Source organism: Sinocyclocheilus grahami, unplaced genomic scaffold (assembly GCF_001515645.1).
Source record: "Sinocyclocheilus grahami isolate Dianchi unplaced genomic scaffold, SAMN03320097.WGS_v1.1 scaffold371.1, whole genome shotgun sequence".
Classification (NCBI taxonomy): domain Eukaryota; kingdom Metazoa; phylum Chordata; class Actinopteri; order Cypriniformes; family Cyprinidae; genus Sinocyclocheilus; species Sinocyclocheilus grahami.
Window position 1 is genome coordinate 892,777 of NW_015505550.1, and position 8,370 is coordinate 901,146.

At 40.2% G+C, this 8,370-nt stretch overlaps 1 long non-coding RNA gene across 1 annotated transcript; it reads right to left on the reverse strand.

Moving 5' to 3' along the window:
* Positions 1-4,941: 4,941 nt before the first annotated feature.
* Positions 4,942-7,721, reverse strand: LOC107549417 (uncharacterized). The gene is made up of 3 exons (XR_001604560.1): positions 7,646-7,721; positions 7,428-7,505; positions 4,942-5,277 (listed from the first exon to the last, which is right to left on the reverse strand). It is a non-coding gene; the product is annotated as an uncharacterized lncRNA (long non-coding RNA).
* Positions 7,722-8,370: the final 649 nt, after the last annotated feature.

The window sequence follows — 8,370 nt, forward strand, 5'->3', positions numbered from 1 at the left end:
GTTTATACGATCATGTCTTTTATCTTTTAAACGTCCAGATTGATAAATCCTTAAACTGCTAGACTTGATTAGTTGTGACTGTGCAAAGTTCTGTATTATGTTCTACAATATGAACTTAACAAGAGGCTTCCTCTAGTTCTGTGTAAAATTATAGAGCGACACGAAGGTAAGCGCATTATTGTTGTTGTTTTTTTAATTGTCGGATTATAATTAAGTATTAATGAATGACACAGTTTTGAGTTGACTGTCATGGTGTGCGCATGAACGAGTGTGAAATACCTGCTAATTACGTTTCTTTTTCCTATCACTTATGTTGGGCACTTTTTGCATTTAAACTGGATTATTTTGACTGCTGACATTGAAAATCATGCATGTGTTGTTTCGAGGGTATCGGTTAATTTAATGATTGCCGTTTTGACACTGTCTGCTTGCATATTTTATTCATGTTCGGTAGCCTAATTCTCTTTAATGTAGGCTATTTGCCCCGATTTGATCCGTTTACCTGCAAAATTTATCTCATTTATAATTTATATTATTTTGTCGTCAATATTTTGTTTTAAGGAGTTAAAATGGTCCTTATCAACCTTGATTTACATATTCTATAACATTATTTTGACAGTTAAAGTTTTGGGCGGGTTTTTTTGGGAGCTTTTGGGCCGGAAATCGTCCATCCAATCTGGCAACACTGTCCCTAGCGCGCACAACAACACCACCACAAACCCAATGGGTGTGTTCAACTTGAAGCAGCGCTGCACAGACTGATCGGTGTATGACATCAAAGTATTGCGAGAGCGGTTCTAGAGCATATGCGAGCGCACACTCTTACCTTCAAAAATAGGCGAGGCTCATATATTTAGCGAAGCGGCGCAGAGAGAGAGGGGGCCTTGGCAATTTCAACCGACTGCCCGAGGCCAGCATAAAAAGACGGCCTGCCCGTCGTCACGAAAGCTTATCAATTGCAGGTGTTTTAAACATTCAAAACAGTTTAAAGCATTCAAACACAAGACGCGGAAAAACTCAACTGAGAGAGTTCGGTGCGCACACGGAGAGCCGCGCAAACACCAAACCGAGCTCTTCTTCGCTTCCTCCCGTGCCTGAACGAACAAATACACCTAGCCAGTTTAAACATACAAGCACAAAAAGACATGAAAAGCTTAATTCAGCACCCGCGCGCTGTTCTGTGCGTACAGTGTGCATGCAGAGAGCCGTGTCTACAGCCCTTAAACACCGAATTAAGTTTTGTCTCTTCTTGCTCTTGAAATGACAAATACATACAAAATAGTCACAATACCTGTCTTTGCGAGCATCCTCGAAAAAATGGTCGGTTATGTCTTAAGTGAAAGTAAACAGTTGAGTAAGAAATGGAATGTGTATCAGTATATTGGAGGTATTATCTCTTAAAGTGACCACGCCTAATTTACTAGCTGCTGTCAGTGTCCTTACAGGGGTCATATGATGCTGCTAAAAATAACATTATTTTTTGTATTTGGTGTAATGAAATGTTTATGCAGTTTAAGGTTAAAAAAACACATTATTTTCCACATACTGTACATTATTGTTTCTCCTCTATGCCCCGCCTTTCTGAAACGCGTCGATTTTTACAAAGCTCATGAAAAAGCGAGGTGTGCTCTGATTGGCCAGCTATCCAGTGCGTCCAGTGCACTGGTCCACGGTGAAAGCCGATCCGGCGATCCACAGCGCGAAGTTGAAGAATTTCCTCAGCGACCAGCACGGATCAGCTCCAGGCATGATGAAGCGATATCGTCCTCTTTTGGAAGGCCAAACAAAGTAGTTTCGCTTTCACAACGAATCACACAGTGCCTTCACGACATGGCGGCGGCGGCAACAATACTACAGCGAGAATAAAAGTTACGCCTTCTTTGCGTAAACATTTGGGCGGCGTTATGCAAGTCTTCCCAGATAGTGACGTAGGTATGTGGGGGCGTGTTAAAACGAGCCGTTTTAGGTAGGCGTGGCTGACTCTTAACTTTTATAAAGAATATGCCCGTCGTCACGAAAGCTTATCAATTGCAGGTGTTTTAAACATTCAAAACAGTTTAAAGCATTCAAACACAAGACGCGGAAAAACTCAACTGAGAGAGTTCGGTGCGCACACGGAGAGCCGCGCAAACACCAAACCGAGCTCTTCTTCGCTTCCTCCCGTGCCTGAACGAACAAATACACCTAGCCAGTTTAAACATACAAGCACAAAAAGACATGAAAAGCTTAATTCAGCACCCGCGCGCTGTTCTGTGCGTACAGTGTGCATGCAGAGAGCCGTGTCTACAGCCCTTAAACACCGAATTAAGTTTTGTCTCTTCTTGCTCTTGAAATGACAAATACATACAAAATAGTCACAATACCTGTCTTTGCGAGCATCCTCGAAAAAATGGTCGGTTATGTCTTAAGTGAAAGTAAACAGTTGAGTAAGAAATGGAATGTGTATCAGTATATTGGAGGTATTATCTCTTAGAGTGACCACGCCTAATTTACTAGCTGCTGTCAGTGTCCTTACAGGGGTCATATGATGCTGCTAAAAATAACATTATTTTTTGTATTTGGTGTAATGAAATGTTTATGCAGTTTAAGGTTAAAAAAACACATTATTTTCCACATACTGTACATTATTGTTTCTCCTCTATGCCCCGCCTTTCTGAAACGCGTCGATTTTTACAAAGCTCATGAAAAAGCGAGGTGTGCTCTGATTGGCCAGCTATCCAGTGCGTCCAGTGCACTGGTCCACGGTGAAAGCCGATCCGGCGATCCACAGCGCGAAGTTGAAGAATTTCCTCAGCGACCAGCACGGATCAGCTCCAGGCATGATGAAGCGATATCGTCCTCTTTTGGAAGGCCAAACAAAGTAGTTTCGCTTTCACAACGAATCACACAGTGCCTTCACGACATGGCGGCGGCGGCAACAATACTACAGCGAGAATAAAAGTTACGCCTTCTTTGCGTAAACATTTGGGCGGCGTTATGCAAGTCTTCCCAGATAGTGACGTAGGTATGTGGGGGCGTGTTAAAACGAGCCGTTTTAGGTAGGCGTGGCTGACTCTTAACTTTTATAAAGAATATCTCTTTGGATTTGAGACTTTAGTCTTTGCAACTTTACAGATCTTCTTTATGCGCCAAGAGCTTGTAACACTCCAAAGAGAAAGGAAAAATTGAAATCGCATCATATGACCCCTTTAATGTTAATCCAAGAAATTAAACGGGAGAAAATCACTCACTGCTCTTTACTGAATTACTTTGTAGTTTTAACAAAAATTTATCTATATTTAATTTATACAGTGAAGACTATGCAATGCTATTTACACTTGATTATTCAGTTTCTGTACCTGGACACCTACAAACTTGAAAAAAACTTAAACATTGTTTAATTTGTATATTTGTTTATTTGTGCTATTTACACAATTTCAAACAGGGCCCACTGGTACAAATTGCAACGGAGCCCCGCAAACCCCAGCTACGGCCCTGTACACCGATCGGTCTGCTTCAAGTCGAACACACAGCTGCTGCTGCCACCTTATGACAATAGATTTACACTTCAAATTAGGTAGTCTGTCATTGATGACAGTAGCTCATTGGAAAAGGATGGAAAATGCCCTTAATTTTGTTTGCACTAATAAATGCTGCTGCCTGCCAGCTGCAATCACCAATAAAACGTTGTTCCATGTTTTTTTTTTTTTGTCTATATCATCATAAATATTATGGCAAATATTCTTGAAATATCGTGATATAATTTTGAGGCTTTATCACCCACCCCTACAGTGCACACAATTCAATAGAGCTGCAAGCAATTTAAAAAAAAATTGTGAAACACTTAATTTCTGTCAAGAATCTCAAATATCATCTAATTTTCAGATAATTTGAAATACACAAACTGCGGGTAGTGATAAAGAAACAAAGAATGGAAAGAAATTGTATCTGTTGTAAACATTAAGAGTAAACTGCATCTAAACTTTATCTCCTCCCAGCTCCAGACATGCCGTCAAAACAAAGCAATTCTGTGATACCACTCTTACAGGGCTTGGCCCTCGCATCACGTGCTCAGGATGTTTGAAGCAGGGTGGAGGCCCTGTACTGGCAAACTGGTAACTGTCAGGAGGGTAAGCTTTGAACAAACAGAACTCTAATGAAGCATTAAAGAACATGGTAGCCAGTGGAATGACTTTCTTCTGGGCTCCACTGCAGGGGATTCATTACAGCAAAGGTCGTTTTGTCAGGGGCAACACATGAGCTGAATTCAAGGTCCTTTGTAATATATCTCACAGAATGTGCCTGTGTGTCACTCATCAGCGCTTATGTGTTCTCATGTCTCCAAGGAATGCAGCAACAATCTGTGCCCTGGTGAAACACCTCATTACTAAAGTGGTTACTAAAGCAAAATACACAAGCCAAAATAATATGCACAACACCTGCAACACAACAGGATTTTTGATTACAAGACCTCAAAAGTAAATGGATTAAATTCCAGAGACAAATTAATTGGAATGCTCTAGAGCTGTTGTTTCTGTACTCTATTACTCTATTAATCAGAGTCCTGAATGAACCCTTTGACATTTATTTTTCATCCCAGAAATACTTGCAGGACTTGCTGAACCTTTATAATTGCTGGACAATGTTTTCCGAGATTCTGGAAAGTTGCCGAGTATTTTTGATTATCTGCACCCCTGCTACTCTCAGTATCCAATGCAATGAAAATTAATTTGTTCCAGATTGCAGAGACTGTATGTAGCTACAGATTTTGCTGTTGTAAATACCTCAGATGTGTTGAAACTCAAGTAAATGTGTTAAATGAACTGCGATGCATCCAATTAAAACAACATAAATAGGTAGTCAACATATATAATGGCACAAAAGCAACAATCTCAGTGGCAAAAATCTTGTCTTCATTTTCACTGGTTGATCTCCAGTTCTCCAGTTTGCTGTTCTCCCCTGATAAGATGTTATCTCATGTACACATGTGGAAAATTAAACTAAATACGCACACACACACACACAGATTGACTTACACAGGCAGTAAATGTGAATAATGGAAACTTTCTGAGCTGGTAAACTGCAACCAAAACTCTGTACACAGGTCTGGAGAAATCATCATCGTCTTCATCACAAACAATCAGGCTTCACAGACTCTCCATATGGCTATGAGGTAAAGGCCACTCTGCTCAGCTGCAGTTGCATAATTTGACACCGGAGTCATTTTATAGTGCAGAAAGCTGTAGCACATATGGATGGGCAGTATGGAACACTGGCTGTGGTCCAGGGGAGGAAAGCCTTGATGAAAGGAAGACAGAGCAACGGTAAGGAGTATTTAAAACTAGGTCAGAATCAGTGAGCATGACTGCCTTTTGATGCGATGCTCACTCGTAATATCCTGGCTGGGTTTCAGACATACATTAGTGCTGTGTTTGGGTTGGGCAGGGTCAGCTGGATAGTGCACTTCAAGCCAGTCCAACAAAGGGCCTGTAAGTGTTACACAATCCTATATTCTTGAACCGCCCAAAAGAAGACTGACAAAACAAAAAAAACAGCTCAACATTCCACACAATACTCCGGACTAGTGCAGATGAGGCCACATTATGTTCTCGCTTTCTATTTCCTTTACAATGATGTATGCTTAGTCAAGAGTAATCATTAAGCACACTTATATGAACATTCAAGTTCTTAAAATGTCATGTAGTCTGTGAAATTGTACTAGTCTGATTTTTGCATTTTTTTTCTCTCCAACTGCTTCAGAGCAACCACTCTCTATTCATTATTCAGAACTGAAAGTTTAATTCAGTTCAAATGTATTTGAAATTGTCAAAGCACATTGAGTACCAAGTACATTGTTGGCAAGGACAAGATGACCAAGAGAAGAGTCCAACCTGGATCCATCTGATTCCATTTGTTAGAATTTATGGGGTGGACAATGTTGAAGACCCATCTGCAAGTTATCACCAGAAACAAGCAGCTGCATGAAGCTCATTCTGTGTTTTCTTCTATTGATATATACAGTATCCACTTGGCATTGATCCCTAACTCTGTTTTCCCAGAATGGTCAGATTCTTTGTAATTGTGTGTATTTTTGCCTTCTTTTATCCTTAAGTCCTCCTCCTACTTTTTCAGTCCAATTACATTTTCTTCCTTCCTCTTGTTCTTTTTGATACCAATCCTTGATAACATACACATGACCCTCCCCCAATCCACACCCAGTCTCAAGTCCCAGCTGCTATAGCCAGGGTGCCTCTTTAATTCCAACTGTCCACAGCAAACAGTCAGATGGATGGATAGATAGATGTACAAAGGGGAGGATGGCCCAGTAGGACTACAAGTCACAACCACGAATACACACTCAACGCACACACCTCCTACTGTCAGACCACCCCACCACTTTGAGGCTCAGTCCACCATCTGGCCAGACTGAGACTGTGGACATGTTGTTGGTTATGGCTGGCTGGCCCAGTGGGGGAGGAGACCCAATTAAGAAACTAATCTGTATGCAAAATATATGAGCCCCCCACCCCACAGTTTTTTTCCCAATGTGTTTTTATCTGGTACTCCCTGGATTGCTAAACACAGCAGTGAAATACAACTCCTCTCAGTGTATAGCGGACATCACACAGTCCTTCATTTCCTCAGATACAGGCACTTTCCATCAGATAAATGTTTCAGCCAGACTCAGCCAGCTTGATTTTCATCAGACCTCAGGGAGGAAGTCCGCCCCCGGAGATCCAACAGCATGTATTTGTGCAGAGTGCTGATTTAGGATCAGATTTTCACATTGTTTACTGGGGTTTAAGCCAAGGAGTGCTAAGGAGCAGCTCTGATCCAGAGACACCATTCCTGATATGTGATCTTGTACGTATATGGGTTCTGGTCTCTCACAACAGACCAAAAAAGTCAACCTAGGGTTGATAAATAATCCCAACAAAAGAAAGAAAATGAGACAATACACAATATAAAAGGAAAGAGCACTGCTGTCATAGCCATTGAGATATGGAAGCTCATTTATTTTATCTGTTAAATTACAATTCTGTTTAGAGGAGTCACATAAATATTTGTGTCCATAATGTTAATTCTGACCCTAAGTGGACACACAGATCAGGACTATTACCATCATAAACATAGCGGGGGACAGTAGCTACGTTTACATGCAACCAAATAATCTATTAATAATCAGACTAATGACTTACTCTGACTAAAAAGCAGTCATTTAAATACCTAAATAGGAGTTAAGTAAGCATGTTAACGCTTGAATCTGACTATTTTCTCCAAAGGATTCAAAAATACCTAGTTCCATGATGTGCATGTTTACTTATGTTTTACTTCTTAAAACTAGTCAGTGGAGTAGAATGTTTACTAAATATTTGTTAAAAAGGTCTTCTGACATACTGTATGTCATCGTTCTTCTAAAATATGGCAAAAATGACAATTATACTCACAGTAGCACTGGTGACATTATTACGGTGGACTTCTCCGTTTCTGTACACAGTGACTGGGGATTGGGCACTATACATATGCTGATGTTTTGTTCAGAATACATGTAATGGACATGTCTTTGCAAAGATTGCAAAGTTTAGGGTTTATATAAACTGAACATTCAGAATCTGAAATAGTATTGGATTCATTGGACTGACAAAAATAGTGCATGTAAACATACCAAATGACTGCCACAAATGAAAGGTACTGAGAGTTTGCAAGGCCAAAGAGAAGGTGACAGGATGTGTGTGAAAGGGAAGGGAGGAGAAAGATGGAAAGCATAAGAATGTGGAAGACCTTCACTTCACCTGGCAGACACAAATTACCAAACCTCGCCCCTACTGTCAGGGAGCGGGCCAATGAGCTTTAAACATCCAGCAGTCCCTCAAATATTAACACTGATCTGTGTCATCTATGTTGAACTTTAACACTAATAAAAACATGGATTGATGGAAAATTCATGGTTCTGTTCTGATAGTCTAGTTGTAGATATAATATTTTTTACTCTGTAGCACTGATTACAAAAGCAACCATTTAAAATCTCTATGGGCAAAGACCACTGTTGCGTTTTTTAATGATTAGTTCATCTATTATCTTTTTTATATTATGTTTGTGTCTTTTTTTGTTGTGTTTTGTGTGTGATTTTATGTTGTTTCATGTAATGTAGCATGTAAAGACAGCATATCATTCCAGTCTATTAGTTCTGTATTTTGTAAACTTGGTAAAATTATACTCATCATTCTCTGTGAAGATCGCATAGGAGGTGGAGGCTTTGTGTGCAGCCAATGGCAGTACTGGAAAGGACCATTGAGGAGAAAGGGATGATGGAAATAGCATTCCAAAGAAACATCTGCAAAGCTTCAAGTGCAAAAGTGCTGAATGACAGCAACAACAAACAATTAACAT